At 40.4% G+C, this 20,817-nt stretch overlaps 1 protein-coding gene across 5 annotated transcripts in view; it reads left to right on the forward strand.

Moving 5' to 3' along the window:
* Positions 1–20,817, forward strand: part of NCOR2 (nuclear receptor corepressor 2) — a 3,277,114-nt gene that overhangs the window by 907,714 nt on the left and 2,348,583 nt on the right. The window lies entirely within an intron of this gene.

The following is a 20,817-nucleotide window of genomic DNA, read 5'->3' on the forward strand; positions in this document are numbered from 1 at the left end:
ACTACTGTCCACCTGTGTCCCAAGGTCTCTTATCACACTTTCGGTGTTAAGTAGACTACCACCTATGTGGTAGTTCATGGGTACAGAGTTCTTACAAAAGGGATGACAATACACTTTTTGGCATTGAGCTTGAGGCCATGGCTTTGACACCAGGCATCTGTCTCAGTGAGGCCCTTTTGTAGGATGTCCACATCGTTAGAAGTTTTAATTATGGCTCCTAGCTTGCAGTCATCCACGAACTTTGTTAGCCAAAGACCTTCTGTGTTAGCCTGTACTTCAGAGAAGTAGATACCAAACAGGAGAGGATCTAGGACTGAACCCTGTGGTACTCCACTTGTCACTGGTCTGAAGTTGGATTTGGAGTCTTGTTACTTTCACAGTGTGGGTTCTGTCAGTGAGTCAGTTGGCAACCCATCTTGTGACATAGGGATTTATACCTAGTTTAGTGAGTTTATCTATAATTTCAGAGTGGGGGATGGTGTTGAAAGCCTTGGCGAGATCTAGATAGGTTGTGTGAACCACCTTACCCTCATCTACGGCTTTGGTGACCACTTCAAAGAAGTCTATCAGGTTTAGGAGACATGATCTGCCTTTTACAAACCCAAACTGGGTAGGGTCCAGAGTTTGGAGATTACCAATGTCATTGTTTATAAGTTCCATGACCAGACCAGTCTCGTCAGGCTAATGGGGCGGTAGTTCCTGGGGTCCGTGGTGGCTCCCCCTTTGTGGAGTGGGATAACCATTGCTGTGCACCATTTAGTGGGTACAAAGCCTGAAGTGAGGCTATGATTGAATATGGTACTTAGGTGGGGTGCCAGTTCGTTCTGTAGTTCATGTAGAACGCAGCCTGGGATGTTGTCTGGTCCCATGGATGCTGTGTTCTTGGCTTTGGAGAGTGTGTTTTTTACCTGTGCAGCTGTGATTACAGGAACTTTGCATTCTTCCGGTATAGAGATGGGCCCTTTAGGGGATGAGAGAGGGGGTAAAGTTAGCACTGAACCTGTCTGCCATGTTTGCAATATCAGTTGATTCTGTATATTTAGTGCCATTGTGCTGTAACTCAGAGCAGATCTGAGTGTTGCCATTGAGATTCTTGACATAGCTATAGAATGCCTTGTGATTGTCTTTAGAATCAGTGGCGATTTTGTTTTCGTAACTAGCTTTGGAGGATTTTATAAGGGATCACAGCTTCTTACTGAGGCTGACCATGGAGTTCCTCCAGTCATGGGATTTTACTCCTTTTTTTACAACAGTTTCTTTCTTCTGTTGTAGAGTTTGTGTATGGCAGGGGACCACCAGATTGACTTCCTTTTTTTGGAGGATAGCATTTTGGTTCTGTTAGAGATTGCATGATCCATGCACTCGTGTAAGTGATTATAAAGTGCAATTGTACAGGATTCAGCAGTCGTACCTGTATTGTCCATCAGCATGGGTGTTGTGAAGTTTGCCACTTCTGTCTTAAGAAGCGTGAAGTTGGCTTTGGAGAAATGTTTTATGGTGGTTTCCCTAATGGGGGGTGGGGGTGGGATGCGGATGTCTAGGGTGATTTGCTTGTGGTCGGATCTGACCAACCAGGAATTGACCTCAGGTGTGGAACACCGGTTGCCCATGTTGGTAATGACCAGGTCTAGGATATCTCTGTTCCTGGTGGGGGTGTGATAAGTTGATCCAAGGCATTGTAATTTATGAATTCCAGAAAACATTGAGCACAAGATTTGGTACATGAGTAGTTTTCCCACTTAATGGTGGGGTAGTTGAAATCGCCCATTATTAGGGTGTTAGGTTGTTCCCTAATATTTTCCAGTGTATCAAGAAATGTGGAGTGGGAATCCTGGGGCATGGTGGGGGATCTGTAACAAGCTAAAATTTGGATTGCGGTCTTGCCCAGAGTTAGTTGCACTTGGATAATCTCGGATGCATTATGCTGAGCAAGTAGCCTGGAGGTGTGGATATCCTTAATGAATATGGACACGCCTCCGCCTTTAGTGCTTTGGTCCAGGTTAGGTGGCTGAAAGGTGTGGTATGAATTATAGACTGGTAATGCAGGGGTGCTTTCTGGAGCCTTGAACCAGGTCTCTGTCACTGCACAGATGTCGATGTTCTCCATTTTAAGTAGTGCCTCGAGTGAGTGCATTTTGAGGTTTAGACTTCTAGCATTAAGTAGCATTACCCTCAGATTTTGCTTGCTTGTACCTGTTACAGTGGTGAATTTGTCATTTGAATCTTGCCTAAAAAAGGCACTATAGGGGTGGCAAGAGCCTTAGCCAGTATCTGGAATCCCAAGGGCGACAGGTGCAGGCCATCTCTGGCAAAGCATTGTGGTTTGTCGATCATGTCATCCCAGGCAGACAGATACTGGATCCCCTTAGAATGACACCAGAAGCTTAGCCAGTTGTTGAAGTCAATCATTTTGTCCTTGTACTGTGGTATCATTCTGGATGATGGCAGGATGCCACTCAGGGATAGGGTCATGCCTGCCTGGTCTACAAGATCGGACAGCTCCTCCATGCCTCTTTTCATGTAGTCTAGGGAGGTACGTCTCAGGTCGTTCACACCAGCATGGACAATGACAGAGTCATATTTGTACTTGTTGTGGAGTGACCTGAGTGCATACGTTATGTGGCGGATCCTGGCACCTGACAGGCAGCTGACAGTAACTTTCTCCTTGTTTAGCATGGTGAGTGGTATATCAGTGTGCCTGACTATAGAGTCACCTATGACTAGAGTGTTGGGTGACTCTATTGTCAGGCACACTGATGTTCCACTCACCAGGCTCACCCCTTGTAATATTGATGCTGGCAACATTAAACCAGTTTTGATTAAGTATTGGAGTGTAATAGCATCAGAGGGGTCCTTAGTGAATAAACTAGGTGCTAACTCTAAATTTATTTTTAGAAGAGCTCAAAACCTGAAAGGGTTATTAGAATTAAAAAATTTGGGACTGACAAGGCAACAAGGTATGTTTAAATGTGAGGCCTGTGCGTATTGTACACATATGGATGTGGGTTATACATACACACTGAAAGGGAGAAATTATACTTGTAAGGGCAAGTACAACTGTAATTCCAGCAGAGTAGTGTATTTAGCCCAGTGCCAATCTTGTCCCAGTTTTTGCATAGGCAAGACTGACCATAAATTAAGATAACTTTTGTATGAACACCTGTATAATATTAGAAAAGGGAGGTTGGAAAGTACTTTAGCTAAACATGTGATCAATCAGCCAGGCCACTCATTTTTTTCAGAGTGATCAATCAAGTTGAGTATGGTGAAAGGGGAGGTTCACATACACAAAGACTTGAGCAGTGCTAGTTAATTTGGCAGATTAGAACACATGCCTATAATCAACCAGGATTAAATGATCTGTGTTCTATAGTCTGTGTGCTGAAATTGAAGAGTTTGACTCATTGAATAGTTTATAATTTTATATTATTTGTGTATTTTGGTTGTGTATGTTTTAAAAAATGAGGACGCTGAGTAATTTTCAGAGGGTGGATGATATTTTAAATGTATTTTAAATGACTTTATATGCATTCAAAATTTTTTTCTCAGAAAAATAATGTGGTCACTTTAAAAGTGTAACATTGCTTGGTCATGTGACTTTTACCCTTGATCATGTGATTTTTGTATTTAAGTATATCTGATATGGTTGTTCGGTTCCCATTTATATGATTGAAGCTTGATCAAACTTGAAAGCACGAAACGGCATATAAGCAAATTTTTTCCGTGGGAAAGAAATCGCTTGGCCGCCTTCGTTATTTTGCCATTTTTGTCACTGTAGTGCGATCTCGGAGTTGGTGTATTAAAGCAGGGGGTGTGTGAGGGGCAAAGCCCCCCACTTTATGTAATGTTTTAAAGTTTTTTTTTTCTTTTCTTTTTTGAAACAGCGATATTTTTCCCTGGGAAAAATCCCTGTTTTAAGTGTTCGGGATTGTAAGCTTTCGCTTACATGGGGTCGATAAATCAGCGTTCGCATTTGTAAGCATTCGCTGATTTAATATAGACCTGGTTGTTGTGTTTGTCTGAAGAAGTTGAGGTATTAAACTTGACGAAAGTGCTAACATACAAAAAAACTGTTTGTTTCCGGTTTCTTGCCTCTTTTTTTGTTTTATTAAGTGGTTTGTCAGTTTTCTTTAGAGTTTGAGTTAATACCGAATGCCACAATTACTAGTTACAGTTAGTGAAAGCAGGTTATGTTAAATTGTTTCATCAGAGAAGCTTGGATTGCGAGCTGTGCTGAAAAGGAATGAAGTTATTGTGAAATAGCACAGTCCATGCACTTGCTGACCTCCCAGCGGTTGTATGACCATGGAGTAAGGGGGGGAGTGAGAAATGTCCATTTTTTTTCAGTGTCGTGATTTTCATAGGTTCAAAGGAGATTACTAGACTAATGGCTTAAGGGCCATATATAGCCACCAGGGACAAGAGGATGACATGGATTTGTGCCTGTGCTCTAAGTATCTTACAGATTTCCCCTCTCCATAAAGGACACAGGCACTACCCCAGGTGTGAATTTGCAGTTCCCCATCCATTGCTCCAGATTGCATTTCAAGAGGGCCAGGAAAGGGCTCTGCTTAATGAGAATAGGAAGCCTGTTCCAAAGAAGGGGCAATTACTGAGACACATCTGTCTCTCCAGCATGTTTTGTTTGAGTCACTGACCAAGTTTAGATCTCTAGATTGGGTGATCCTCGTGCTCTTTGACTTGCGGATGTGTAGCACCTGCATCAGGGCTGGATTTGTGAGTGTCTTGTAGATCAGGCATAGGTCACTCCTTAATAGTTGATAGGAGACAGAGTAAAGGGATAGGACTTTTAGTCTGTCCACATAGGACATGTTGTTTAAACCCTGTATTTTCTTTGTGAGGAACCTCTGAGGTCGCTACAGCTGCTGCAAGTGCCTAGTCAAGTACATGCAAATGGTACACTATACTTGATTACTGGTCTAATGAGGACTGAGTACAGTGGGACTATAATTTAGCTTGGATCTCAGTGCTACATGTTAACTTATACGGTGTTCCATGTAAAAGGATTTCCTCACCATTGTGCACACATGGCAGTCAAAGTTCAGGCTATTGTCTATCTGCTTACCTAGATCGCTCATCTCTGTGTCCACTCTAAGGGGCATGCTACTGATTTTGTAATTTGCAGGGATATTTCACTTCCCAAAGGGTATGATAATGCATTTTTTTGTATTTAGTTTTAGGCCATGGTTCTGGCACCATTCACTTGTCTAATGTGGACCCTCCTGAAGGATATCTACATTGCTAGAGGATTCATTGATTGCCCCCAGCTTACAGTCATCAGCAGACTTTATCATCCTGAGGACTTTCACATTAGTCTTTATTTCAGAGAAGTGTATTCCAAACAGGAGTGGTCCCAGTACTGAGCCCTTTGCACACCACTAGTAACTGGTCTCTTACTGGATCTCTATTCACCCACTTTAACCACGTGTCCTATCCATGAGCCAATTGGCTGTCAATCTGGTGATATTGGCATTAAGTGTTTTGAGTTTATCTATAATACCCAAGTGGAGAATTGTATCAAATGTTTTGGCCAGGTTGAGGTAGGCGGTATGTGCTGTTTTACCCTCATCCATGGCCTTAGTGACTTTTTTAAAGAAATCCACCAGGTTCAGTAGGTGGGACCTGCCCTTGACAAAGCCAGTTTGGGTCAGGTCCAGTGTTGGGAAGTCTCCTATGTCATTATTTATCAGGTCCATAATTATTCTTTCCATGGACTTGCATATAAGAGTAGTCAAACTTACGGGGCTGTAATTTTCCAGGTCAGTAGATGGTCCCTCTTTATGCAGAGGGATAACTGTTGCTGTCCTCCACTCTATCGGGGCAAAGACAGTCTAGAGGCTGTGGTTAAATAGAGATCCTAATGGACCTGATAAGTCCTGGTTTAAGAGGCAACCTGGTATACTGGCAGGCCCCATTGAAGCTGTGTTTTTAGCTTTAGCAAATGCAGTGGCAACCTTTTCTTTGGTGATAATTGGCAGTGGAGTGGCAGAGAGTTTTTTTTTGTGGAGAACTGGGGTGATGGGGAGGTGAAATTTCAGCTGAATTTGTTGTCCAGCAGATTTGGTATGTCTTCTGGCTGAGTATAGGTGATGTCATCTACAACTAATTCCGCACATTGTTGGGTGTTGCCCTTAAGATTGCAGACATAACTGAAAAATGTTTTTTGGTTATCCTTAGATTTGGAGACCATTTTTACCTCACAGTATGCATTAATTGATTTGAATAGTACCCTAATTCACTTGTTTAGAGTGAGGGACTTATTTCTCAACAGGATTTTCTTTCTTTTGTTGTACAGCATATTAATACTGGGGTCCATCATGGCAGCTTGTTTTTGCAGTTTGACCTGGGTTTATTTCAGTCTGGTACTGCCATTTTTATGCAGTTATTTATATGGATATACAGAGCTTTTGTGCATGCTTCTACATATGTTTCTGTGTTTTCTGGATTTGGGGAAACTAGCTATGCTATCCCTTAATAGGGGATGATTTACCTTAGAGAAAGTCTTAAAAGTTTTTGGAGTTAGGTGTGGTGATTAGCTCTACCTTTATTTAAAGGGAGACAGCTTTGTGATCTGATCTGAGTAGTGAGGAGATAGCACTTGGGGGGTGCAGCACTCTCCCATATTTGTGAGTACCAGATCTAGGATATTTGTTCCCCTAGTGGGAGTGCATACTAGCTGCTCTATGGCATTTGAATTTACAAAGTCAAGACATTTTTGGGCTTGCATATTAGTGGTTGTGTATGCCTCCCAATTAATGGGGGAGGGGTAGTTAAAATCACCCATGAGTATGGTATTGGGCTGGATAGTGAGTGATTCCAATAACTTTAGGTATGATTTACGGGTTTCCTGGTTCATGGTGGGGGACCTGTAGCTAGCAAGAATATGGTAATGGATGTTTCTCATAGTTAGTTGGACATGGAGTAGCTCAAGCATGTCATATTGTTTTGACCAACCTTGAGACATGCTTATCCGTTAAATGGATAGATACACCATGTTCAGTGGTTGGTTGTAATGTATGAAAGGCATTATAGCCATGCACTCTCTGAGTGCTTTCCGTGGCTTTGAACCATCTTTCAGTAACTGCGCAATCATCAGCATTCTCAAGGGTGAGGAGAGCTTCCAGGGAGTGCAGTTTTGTGTTGAGGTGCCTAGAATTGAGCAGTAACACATTTAGCGTGTCCTAAGTACCATTTGTTATGTTGGGAGGTTTGTCTGTTTGACACTGCTTTGCTTTTGCTCTGTTTTGTTGATTTTATTGGTGACTAAATGTGCTGGTTTTGCAGTGGCACCAGATTTCACTTCCCCATTATAATTGGTGTAGGTGGCTGGGTATTTGTATTCCTGACATGAATCTATGGCACCTCAACAAAGGAATGAGCTTCATTCTGTAGCCCTGGGTTTGAGTCTCACTGTCACTTGCATACTATATAATGATACTTTGTAGTTCACTTAATCAGACCAAAGCTTCCAAATCACCCTTGATTAGACATATGCAGTGGGTCTTACTTATTTGTTTTTCGTTGTTAATGAGGGTGGAACACTGAACCCACTTGCCATTTTCAGACTCAGCTATTTTACAGCTTCTAGTAAAACAACATGAAAAACTGTGCATCTTGTATATTATTCTAGCACTGATTATACACAACAGGCTGCATCCAGGAAAAAATACACACACACACACACACACACACACACACACACACACACGCACGCACATATATATATATATATATCTCATAGGTGTATGTGCGTGTATACAGCAATTGTTAGAGAGCAGTGCGACATAACGCAAGAACATACATCTGTAAAAGGAATGGAACATATAGTGCACTCTGCTAGGTACAGTAAGGATTATGTAAAATAATGATGTCTAGTATAGATTGCACAAGATATATTAAGAATTATATAAAGTAATTACAGATACACACACATGTATGTGTGTGTGTATGTATATATATATATATATATATATATATATATATATATATATATATGTATATTATATATATAAAATCAGGAGAGAGAATTGTTAGGGAACAGTGCATTATAAATAACATCATTGCTATTTTATTGGAAAGCTAGTAGGATATATTCAGTTAATGAAGGACTGGTAATGAGGACCATATGGATACTTGTTTGTTTCTGTTGTTTCCCTTAACATGACGTGATAGGCATATAACTAGGAAGTAGGAGTGAAATAAAGGAGTCTACTTGATTCAACCTATCTTTTGTGTTTGACATACAGTAGATAAATTCCTGACTATGTTTTTGTTTAGATACTTAAGAAACTTTGAATTGCAGTTTTTCATATCCTTTTGTGCCACGTTTAATGTGAAAGTGCCTCAGACATTGGTGGAAAGAGTTTTTGTATAATCCCATGTACAGATACAGTAGAGAGTTCAGAATATTTCATTGCAGGTTGTTAGCATTGGTGTCTTGTAGGTCATTTTGTTCCTGATCAAAGTGCCTTCTGTGCAGTCTACTTGCCTCTCTTTTTCCACATGGGTTTTTGCCAGAAAGTACATTTTCACCCAAATTACAAAGGCATGTCTTAAATGGTATCAGCAAGCCTCTAAATTTCCTCTATTTGTGATGTTTTTTCAGTGTGACACTGTTAGTATGTAAATAATAGCTCTACAAAGTGTTTCTACATTAATTTTCTTGTAAACAGTAAAGTATAATCATCTCAGAGTGCATATTCAGATAATGTGATGGGAAACACAGCAGCTAGGAAGCCTATAGATCTTCTCAGCTTCCTTACAGAACCAGCTTAGTAAAATATGCAAGATAATGAGATTATGTAGCGTCAGAAGAAATATCGTTGTTTCTTAATATTTAATTTGTGATAGTTTGCTACCTTTCATTATCAGGTTATTTTCCCATTCTCTTTACTTGTAGTGTTAGTTAGCTAAGTTAGTTCCTGACTGTTACTGTTCTGGTCAAAGCTTTACTATCTGTACGACACAGAGGTGCAGCGGTAGAATTGTTGCCTCACAGCAAGAGGTTCTCTGGTTTGATTCTTGGCTGGGGTGCCTTCTGTGCAGAGTCTGCATGTCCTCCCTGCGTTCATGTAGGCTTTCTCCCACATTACAAAGACATTTGTCTAGAATGTTTATCCCCAGGCCTCCTGTGAAAATTGGCTTTGTTCCAAGTCTGACTTTCCCAGTAAACAAATATTAAGCAAAATAAATAAATAGATAAAGTCTGTACAGCAGAATGTTCATAATGTAGTGTGCAGTTCAGATCCTGGGAGAATATAATGAGGAACATTAGTTAACCATGTTAATACACTAAAGAAATGCAGTTTTATTTGAGCTGTAGGAGTTGTATCATTCCTTAAAACAGGTTTGTACTTCAGATCAGAAAACAACCTAAGTAAACAGAGCACTCCTGGGTTTGGTTGTTATTAAATGCAGGTGGATATTGTGTGACTTAGCAAGTCATGTAAACCGCACACAGACACTTTCGTCCACTGTACCCTAGCTAGGTAATAAAACAAGAAGCAAACCTCTGTATTGTTCTTATAAATTAAGGTAAAAAATGTGTCACTAGGAATTCTCTAAGGAGAGGAGATTTGAGACACAACTTTCATCTTTGAATGAAAAGGATAAAACTGCAGAGAGTAGCAGCTGGTCTTTTCCTAAACAAAGACTCTAAGTAGCTGTCAATAATAAATATAACCAATGATAATGGTCTATGAGCACTGTGAGCAGACGTAATCATGCACTGCATGGCAGGTGTTTACAAACGTAAAAAAGAATGGGCAAACCCAGCAGTCAACTGCGGCCCTGGGGGGGGTACCTATATAGGTGCAGCTGATTGGCATCTTCCAATGTTTCTCACATTCCCTTCACAAAATCCCAGTTTCTCACTTGTTATTCTGTTACCGACTTAGGGCGTGCTCAGCACTCATAAAGATCATCGCTCTGATGGCTCTCAATTTTGTTATTGCACAGATGGGCTAGTTAGCACTAGCAGGCTTTGTGCAGTCGCTGTGTTGCCATACTCCAGATGTGCATCACTGTTACAAGTACCATGTTACAAAAAGTATATTCTTAAGGTAGGGTGATGCAATAGATGTAGTGCGTCAGTTGCAAAAAAAAAAAAAAGCTTCTTATCGCTTTTGATACTGGTTTTGTGTTCCCTACATGCCATCAGATGGAAAGCAGCTTCCCAGCATTTTCCCTTTAAAAACAGTTGAATTTTACTGCTGGTTTTCTCCTCTACAAAGGAAGACACTGAAGAAAGCAGCAGTATTTTTCTCTGCCTTTGAGGGAGGAACATGAGCATTTCCTGTGCTTGTTGGAAAGGTGACAGTCAGCACCACTGCCAGTCAGACACAGGTGAGGTAATGTGACCTACCTTTTCATTGTTAAGAGGTATAGTTGGAGTGTAGTGTGAGGCTGGTGACACATGTTTCCTGCCCCACATATGGGGAGGCCTCTTGATAGCAATGAAACAGTTGGACCTCTGCTCAACAACATCAGCTGTCCTACAACCTGTATTTCACGCTTAAATTTTTGCTGCACAGGAATTGTTCCAGTCTCACATTAACTTCCTTTTAGTGTCAGTTGGTGCATAGCCTCTGTAAAAGTAGTACTTCCTCGCATCACCTCCAGTTCCTCTTACTATTTTGAAACCATTTGTCAGGTAGTTTCATTAGTCATTTTTAATTAGTTTTCAGTGGTCACATACGACAAAATATGTTACTGTTTTCTCATACATTGAAGAAATTGTTTTCATGATGTTATTTATTAATGGCTAATAACCCCCCCCCCCCCACACACACACACACACACACACACACACACTAGTGTGTGGATATATGGACCTGTGGCAACTCTACCAAGTTAGCTATGAATACAAACAACAAAGAATCCTAAACAAACAAATTCGGGCTCAAGGCATCTCCAAATAAATGAATAAAAATTATTTATTAAAACACACACACACAAATATAGCAAGCTTTCAGACATCAAAGTGCTTCCTCAGGCATTAAACAATTTTACAGTTGCATATTCCTTATGTGTACAAATTTAAAATTGCATGTCACAAGTTCATCAATAAAAAATCATCACTCTGTTTGCTTCTGTTTTAGTACTGATTTAAATGAAACAGTCTCATTTAGCCTTGGGGTTTTTTGTCTGGCCTAAATGTAGATATCCATTTATACTCTTGACTTTCAGTCTGTGTTTTATATCACCCCTCTAACATTCCATTTAATCACTTGTAGGACAGCAAATTTAAAGGCGTGTAATTCACCGTCTTTCTTTATATGTTTACATAATGCTTTTGCTTCATTATTGCTTATGTCTGGTAAGTGTTAACAGATTCTCTTGTTCGATTTTCTGTTGTGTTACCTAGGAGAATGATATAAACAACATTTTCAGTATCGCAATCTGCATATACCGAAATAATTAACTCTTTATTCAGCAAACTCCTTTCCTTGTAAAGATATTTACAGAAATTACTTTTATAACAGGGCTATGTTCCCTTGCTTTGCCTAGACCTAACATCCATCATATTTGTATGCTCTTTATAGCAGAGCATCTATTTTAGGGACTTTTGCTTCTTAAAACTAAAAGATAATTTATCTATATCTTGCTATTTGTTGTTTGTCTCCTGTCCATTAGTTAATATGTGCTAGTCTTTCTTTATCATACTTTGAACTTGCCCTGCCATTTTATTATAAGTTAATACATACCTTGTATTAATGTTACCCTATGCTCTTAAATTCTGATGATCATTGCCATTGTCAGAGAAAATTGGTCCCCCCCCCACACACACACACACTTTTTCTTTACAAAATCATCTCCTTCATAGTCCGTGCCTCCTTGGGTATACATCCTTCTGCAAAGAAAGTTGCTTTCCATTCTTTTTGCTTTAACATCTCATCCTTTTCGCCTGCAACAATTGTTCTTTCAGTATGGTTTTAAAAATGAATGCAGGATGCATACTTCTTTGATGTAAATAGGTTTTCTTTATAACTTTCGTCTTAAACACAAATGTGCCTAATCTTCTATCCTCGGTTAGTTATTTTAATTTCTTGAAATTCTATTATACTGTCAGAGGCTGTAACTTCAAAACCTGAAAAGTAACACTAGTAGTCATATAGTCCACAAAGTCATATAAAGCATGCTCTGTCCCTCCTCACAACATGAATATATCATCTACAGATCTTTTATACAGTAAAATATCTGAGTAATAACAGTGTAAGACATTCAACACAAATTATTCCTCACCGTTCTACATTACTTGAATGTGTAACTACTCCATATTGTAGTAGATATGTCAGACTGTAAAATCTGCTATCTTAGGTTGAGCATAGCTAAATAGCTAAATAACTGACATTTTTTTTGCTCATCTGTACAGTAGCTAGATGTGTTTCTGGCATATATTTTAAAGGAAATACAGTCCTATAAGTGGCTAGGATTGTGATAAAGTGAAGGAAGCTATACTCTGCAGACAGTTTTTACAGTCTCTAAACTGAAATCTCCTCATTGGTAGCCTCTACTGTTATTTTATTGTTATGTTTTTAGAGACTCAGTTTACTAATTTAGGCTACTTCTTACTGCTACTGTCCTATGCTGATTTTGCCACTGTTTGTCAAGCTCTATTTTTTGTCCTCCTTCTCTCCTAGTATCATCTTTTGTGTCTATTTTGTTGTTTCCTTCTCATCCACTCTAATATTCGCCTAGCCCATGTTTCTCTGACTCCAGCTACACACTCCTGTCTATCTTCTCTGCCTTCCTTACCTTGCATAGGTAAATATTTTCCCCATTTTGTCTTTTTAGTTAAACCCGCAGAAATTCATCTGGAAGCCCACATACACCAAGAAGTGTATTATCGCCTGGACTGCTTCACTGTGCACTAACTTACAGCACTATGAAGCCGGAACCTAAATTAGCCCAGCTAGGACAAACTTTTTTAAATTTATTTAACATTTGTTGACCGGGAAAGTCCAACTAGGACAGAGCCTATTTTCAGCGGTGGCCCGGGGATAAATGCTCCAGATGCATGTTTGGATTGTGGGAGGAAACTGGAGTACCCAGAGGAAACCCACATGAACACAGGGAGAACATGCAGACTCCACACAGAAAGCATCCCAGCCAAGAATCGAACTGGAGAACCTCTTGCTGTGAAGCGACAACGTTAACCGCTGCACCACTGCGCTGCCCATCACTTGTCTGGCTACAGAGCAACTGCAGTGTAAGTTATTCTCCTATGTCTTATACACTGTTTTAAAGGTATTGCACTATTAGCACACTACGGGACCCCACCCCCATCACAGCTCACATCCAACTCAACAATTGTCCAGCTTCCCTGCACTCTATCAGACTCTATAGGAGCTCTGCTTACTCCAGTGTATGAAGTATCTAACATACTGACTTGGACAAGCTGCAGTCTACCGACTCTTTTTGTGCTTGCAGTCAGGCCTGGCTCAACCCACTCCTTCGCCCTCCGGGCTCACTCGTCTACCCTACCCCCATTCCCACCCACCCCCACTTTCACTAGATTTATACCTAGCAAGGCCTGCCCACATTTGCCATAACCAATCTGAACCCACACTTCCACTAATTAGGACAGTTCACCACACCCACTCAGGCAACACCCACCTGCCTTTATCTACATTCACACACCTTCTTCCCCTTTCTAAAACATCATATCCTAATAAAATGCCCCTCCTTAATAACAAACACCTAACCCAAACAGCCATGTATATCATCTCTGCGTCATTGGTAGTAGTTTTCTGTTCCCTCACATCTTACTACACACCATTACCAGGCAACCATTCACCTCCTTCCCAAACCTCCTCTTTGGCCTGTCACAATAGTCCACCTTACACTCCCATATCTCCAAACCTCATCAATACCAGCCACACAGCCTACCACCCTAAGAAAACCCTACCCCTATCTACATCATCCCACAACTATCAAAAACACTAAACTACTTCACAAAGTTACCAAGTTAATCTCACACCTTATCAAACAGTTAAACCTCTCCTGTGACATACACCCAATTCCTGGCCCCAATACCCCCCAAAATCAAATAAACAACTCCACCACCAATGACTTAGGCCTATTACACCAGAAACATAACAATACCCTTCTCCTCCTTAACATAAATGCAAGACGTATTGGAAACAAAGGCCATGACCTGCATGCTCTACACTCCCACCATTCCCCAGATATAGTAATACTTAAGAAACTTGGCTCAAACCCAGCAATAACAACAATAAAATTATAGCTCCCGGATTCAACATTCTCCGAAAAGACAGGGTATCCAAAAGAGGTGGAGGGGTAGCTATGCTATTCAAAGACCACCTATTGGTTGACTGCCTACAACTAAGCATACCCAACTTTGACAATGCAGAACTTATCTGTACCAAATTGACACTTAACCCAAAAAAACAGTTTAACACCATAGGTTGTTATGTCCCACCTGGGAACAACATTCCCACAGTAGAGAATATTCTGTACTGGGCCTGTAATTCCCTCCCACAGGAAACTATCCGAATGGGAGATTTCAATAGTGACTGGCTCAACCGTTCCTCTCAAACCCCAATGTCACATATCAGCTTACATGAGTTCACCCAACCTATCACATCTCCTACCAGGATTGACAAATCCTCCAACTGACACTCTATCCTAGACTGGATCTTAGTGAACAACCCATCCCTGTCAACCCAATCAGGCTGCGTCCCTGATGGTCTAAGTGAACATCTGCCAACCTTTCTACTAAGATCCCGTACTCCCCACACCAGCCAATCACCTACCAGCTAATTAGAAGTAAAAAAAACTTCAACCCAAAGTTCATCTCCGCACTAAATAGTTGCAACTGGGAATCCCTCAGACAGCTACCCCTTGAAGACGCAGTCAACTCCTTCAACACCACCTTCCTTGACATACTAAATTGCCATGCACCCTCTTGAACAATCAGAGTCAAATCTAACTATGCAATCTAGCTTATTAAGGAATGCAGACCCTTACTCAAGGCTAGAGATAAGGCATGTGACAGTTCCACAAACACAAAACCCAGTCAACAAGACCAACATTCCTAGAACTGTGAAATAAAGCCAAGAAATTAGTAAGATCAGACAAAACCAACTACTACCATAATATCTAGAACAAATACCATAATAACCCTCAAAAATTTTGGTCCGCAATTAATAATATACTTCTACCAGGCAAATCAGCTACTACTACCCCATCAGCTATCAATCCTGACAGCATAGCAACCCAGTTCAATAAGTACTTTACTGTAACTATCCAAACCCTTGCTAATTGTCACACTGTCTCTACCACCCCAACCCCACCCACAGCCCAACAAAGCACCAACTCCCAAAATAGCTACAACCTCTTTACATTCCACCCATTGTTTGTTGATACCACAAGAAAACTACTAAGAAAACTAAAACCTACCACATTAGCTGCCGAAAACCTCCCAGCAGAATTTCTGCAAATTGCAGCAGATGCTTTAGCATACCCAGTAACCATACTCGCAAACAGGTCATTATCAGAAAACACGGTCCCAGATATTTGGAAAATCTCACGCATAATACCCTTACATAAAGGAGGTAACTCAACTGAACTTAGGCCTATTGCCATCCTGTTCCCCTTATCTAAAATCCTAGAGAGGACTATACACACTCAATTAATGACCTACCTTAACACACAAACTACTGTCAAACACGGAACACGGGTTCCACCCCTTTCACAGCACTACCACAGCCCTCATGTCCTTCACAAGTGCAGTGAACCACTATAGAAACAGACGACTGTTTGTATCTGCTACATTTTTAGACTTGTCAAAGGCCTTTGATATGATCAATCATGACAAACTCATCAGTATCCTCTCCACCCTAAATCTCAGTAATTCCACTATCACATGGTTCAGAAGTTACCTATCAGGACAGCAGCAGGCTGTCCAATGGCAACAACAATAACTTTCCCCTCTACTTCCTGTTACCTTAGGGGTTCCATAAGGCTCCATCCTTGGACCTCTAGTCTTCACCCTCTTCACCAACCAGTTCCACACCGCCACACTACATGCCACTGTCATACGATATGCTGATGATTCTACTTTAATCTGCACAGCTTCCTCCCTTCATGACCTGCACACCACAACCCAGGACTCCTTCCTGTCCATAGAAACATGGCTCAGCGATTCCCAACTCATACTAAACCCCAACAAAACAAAGCTCCTTCTCTTCTCCCCAACAAAATTCACCCCATCTTCCCAAATTTTCACCATCCTATCCAAAAATGAATCCACCATCACCTCTACAACTCATACCAAACTGTTGGGTGTAGAAATCGACAACAACTTGAAGTTTGATGTACACATAGCACAAACCATTAGGAAGGTCCACAAGAAACTAGGTTTACTTTACAGAAACAAACAATTCCTAACTAGGCACTCAAAAGCTACAATTGCTCGCACTCATCTTCCCTCCTGTATGCTTCCCCAATCCTGACCAACTTCCGCAAATCTGAACTAACCAAACTCGAAGCTTGTTATAATAAAATTGCCAAGTTTGCCACTGATGCCCCATACAGAACACATCACTGTACTTGCTCTTAAACAGCTAGAATGGCTAGAACGTCCTCAGCTTCTACAGTTTAATCGGTTGACCTTCGCCTACAAAATACTGCATCAACCGGACAAAACCCCTGCCCTCCAAAAGCTATTACAACCATACATCACTTCTAGACCTTTCCGTTCTAATAATAAATTCCTAACAGACACCAACAAAGCAAATAACACAGCTGGAGAATCACTGTTCTCAAACTACATCCCTAACATATGGAACAAACTGCCCACCCAAATTACTACCTGCTGCTCTAAAGACTCCTGGTTCTGTTCTTGTAACTTCTCTGGACAGACCTCTAACTGCTCAACTCTACATCTCTAACTAACTTTGTATCTCATTGCCTTCCCAGTACATCCTAACTGAGGCATCTGTCCTCTCCTTCTCTCAGGAGTCTCATTTTCTTCCCAAGCATGACAAATTACTTGTATACATACGTACATACTCATACTGTGATGTGTATTGTACACGTTTATCTAAGACATTTTATATTTATCTTTTTGTAACTTTAATGTTTGACACTTTGAGTTTGCTTGCAGACAAGCCTTTTTCCTTTTGCAGTGTATAAACTTTATGTTTTTGTGTAAGTCTTGTATTACCTGTAACTGTTATTCAGACTTGTAATTTTTGCTTAACTGGAACTTTTCTCCACGGGCCTCCACTGAAAAAAGACCTGTGTCCAGTCGGACTTTCCTGGTAAACAAATGTAAAATAAAAATAAATAAATAAATATGCATGATTAGGTTTGCGTGTGTATTTGCTAGAAAAGTACCCATTACTATCCCCTGCCTATGAACCTGTCAAAGACTATATAAAGTGTTCTAGTTAAATTTTTTTTGTCTTTGTAACATTAATATTGCTGGTAATTACAAACACTGATAGATTTATTAGTAATACTAGAAAATTTGATTTGTTGAAAAAGGAAACAAAAAGGTCAAAAAGGGGTAAAAAACCTTTGGATGAGATGTTAAACTGAGGATCTGTCTGCCTGAGTGGGTGATAGCTTAAGTGGATGTAAAAGATCCCATAACGCCTATCTAAAAGAGTAGGGAACATTCCCTGGTGCCCTGGACAAATTTCCCAAAGTAGTATAAATACCACATTGGGTCTTCCCTGAAAAGTGGCCACTAGCCTAGTGGGACTAACCCTGCCAACAAAGGAAAAAAACTAAAGACAATGTTTAAAGATTCTCCAGAAATGTCTGAAAATCCTAGTGAATATAGAAAAAAACTAAAGACAATGTTTAAAGATTCTCCAGAAATGTCTGAAAATCCTAGTGAATATAAAAAAAAGGAATAAAAGAGACATGGACCTAAGGGGGGGGAAATACCTTCAGACTCTGGGCTGGCTGTGATGATGAGGAACTCTCTTAGTCTCCCAATACAGAGATGAGAAAAAACAGCTCTTCAGATAAGCTGATAAATAACATTAACAATTATTTCAGTGTTTTTTGGCAGAGAAAGAAGACAAAATCCCCATCGCCAGCAAAGCTCCAGAAGAAATTCTAAAGGCTACAAAAGTGGTCATAATATTTTTGTAGTTTTAGCTCCTACAACTGAATTTGCTAGTTCAGAGTGGGAGGAAACTCCAGAAAAATAAAAAAAAGAATCCTACTCCCATTTCCAGTTTTTAATTCTGGCATTTTGCCTGCCCCTAACTGTACTCTCTGCTTACGTGAGAAGTCAGTAAATTCAGTTATTTCCTTATTACGGCTATACCATGGCCAGTGCTATCTCAAGTGAAAAAGTAATCTGTAGCAGAAACGTGGTTATTCCTATTTCTGGAGCTCACGTTAAATTAGGACAAGTGAGGGGACCCTACTCCAGCACAGAATACTCACTTTCTGGGAGAAGTTTCATGTTCTTCTACAACAGCAGTCTTCCTGTCATTGGATAGGTTGAGAGCAATACTAGATTTCGTACTGCGCTTACCTCCCAGCAGCATTAACAATGTAGTACATCTCCAGGCATCCTGAGTGTACCAACCACAAGAATCCAAACAGAAGTCTCAGTATGTGGCAAACAAAAAATATGTTACCAAGTCACTTAGTCCTTGCAATAAATCATTCCTTTGCAACTATCATCCATAGAACTTTTTACATAGAGAACAGAACCTTAAAACTGAGAATGCCTTCTACCCCATCATCCCTTCACACTGATAGTGGATGCTTTATCTAGTGCATGGGGAACCCCTTTATCGATGCCTGTCCAAAACAAAAGAACGTGAATCCCCCAGTGGATGTTGTCCATGCAGAATAGAAGTGGCTTTAAAATCAGTGCAGCAGGCTGCCTCTGGATTCCTGCAGATAAACATGGATACTCCATTTTTATGATATGGAAACAAACTAGGGACACCGTACTACCTTTGTAACGTTTGGGGGTGGACATTAGGCCACAGTCTCATACTGCGAGAAGTTTACAGGGCTTCTTATCAGATGTGCAAGACTTGATCCTGTGAGTACTGGCACATCAAAATATAAACCATGATTCAAACAAATGACACTACATTCCAGTGCTCCCCTTTACAGCAGTTTTCTTCAGGTAGACATTGTCCCCTATGACCCCACTATGGGGGGGGGGGGGTTGTGTTCCAACACTTCCTGTTTTCTTTTGTTTTTGTTAATATATACTAATTTAGAAACCTCTGTGCCATGTTGTAGAGGAAATAATCTGAGGTACTGTAGTCTTGGACTTGGTTTACATCCCCCCACATTTACACTGCCAGTTCCACTGTCCTGATTTACAGTTACAGTCCTTGGAATTTCATCAGGTGTTCAGTTAATTGTTCCTGACAAGAAAAACAGTGAAGCCGACTCAGTGACCACACATCTGTCATAGACCCATGAGTGGCAGCTACATGGGTCTGTTTTTTTGCACTTAACAGCTTAATGGGAAGCGGTGAAATGCACTTTAGTTCCAACTACCATTAGCCCTGAACCTGCAGAATGGATGGCTTCTCCCTCACTTAGTCTCAGGGCTTGTAATGCATCTTCTCTCTATTCCTTCCCACTAATCCAAGTGATACACAGCAAACTTAATTCTCACAGTACTTAAGTAACCATGACAGATGTTTGATTCCCACTCCTGCTACAGCTAGTTTGTAATTCACTCAGACTTCTTCATCTTTGCTGAAAACTGTTGTCATGGTTTTTGCATTTGTGTGCCATATATTTCAGTCTGCATGCATGAAGGATTTACTATTAATTCCAAACAGTTCATCTTTGTTGACAGAACTGATTTCTCACACTCAGTAGAAGCTGGAAGACCTTCCACTGGGAAATCATAGTGGAAAATGTTTTGCTTCTAGGTAGGACAGTCTGTCAGTCCTAAATCATGTTCAATTCTAAGTCCATTTGAACAATTTTTCAAGAGACAGACTTCTCTATTCTTCACTCTTTAAGTACTAACTTCTGCAATGCCTGCCTGTGTGTCTGTAACCTGTTAAATCTCCACAGACTCTGTGGTGAATTTTATTTATTAATTAAATGTATTTATGTATTTAAATTTGTTTACTGGGGTAGTGCATTGAACAGAATGCACTGGGGAATGTGTAATGTGGATGACTGTAGTTTCAGTGAATGCAAAAAGAGTGAGTGGTCTTCGCTAAATCTGATTTCACCAACAGTGGTGTTTGCTTTTTTCTCCAGTTATGCAACATCTGAGTTGGTATACAAGTCTGGGGGGTGTGGGGGTCTCCCCTACGTGGAGGGTGCAGGGGACTTGCCCCCCCCCCCCTCCTGCAAAAATAAGTTGTAATGTTTGTCAAAGGTAGTTTTGGCAAACAGAAACAAACTGAAAACTGTTGGCTGAAACTACCTTTGACTCGAAATGAATCCGTACACAGTCTGCAGACACAGCCCACACAGTAATGAAAGTAAATGGGAAAAAATGAGGAATTGTATTGTGTGCAATAACTTGAAAATATGCACAGTAAATGAAAACATGCATAAGCTACAATTGTTGAAAGAAGTTCTGTACTTTACACAACCTCATCATGCTTTATCTTCCTGTTTAGTATTTGAATGTCATGGCAGAAAAGTTAATATTGCAGATTTAAAACTATCAGTCTTTTATGGTCTTAAAGTTTATTTCTTGGAAAACACTGTTCTTCATAGTAGTAACAACAGTAAGAATGATTTCTGCATTGCAGAACGTATTCTGCAGTAAGTCATGTATAGTATTCCGCATTGATAAGGTGTCTCAGG

This window comes from Protopterus annectens, chromosome 4.part0, assembly GCF_019279795.1.
Source record: "Protopterus annectens isolate FY-2018-M chromosome 4.part0, PAN1.0, whole genome shotgun sequence".
Lineage (NCBI taxonomy): Eukaryota > Metazoa > Chordata > Ceratodontiformes > Protopteridae > Protopterus > Protopterus annectens.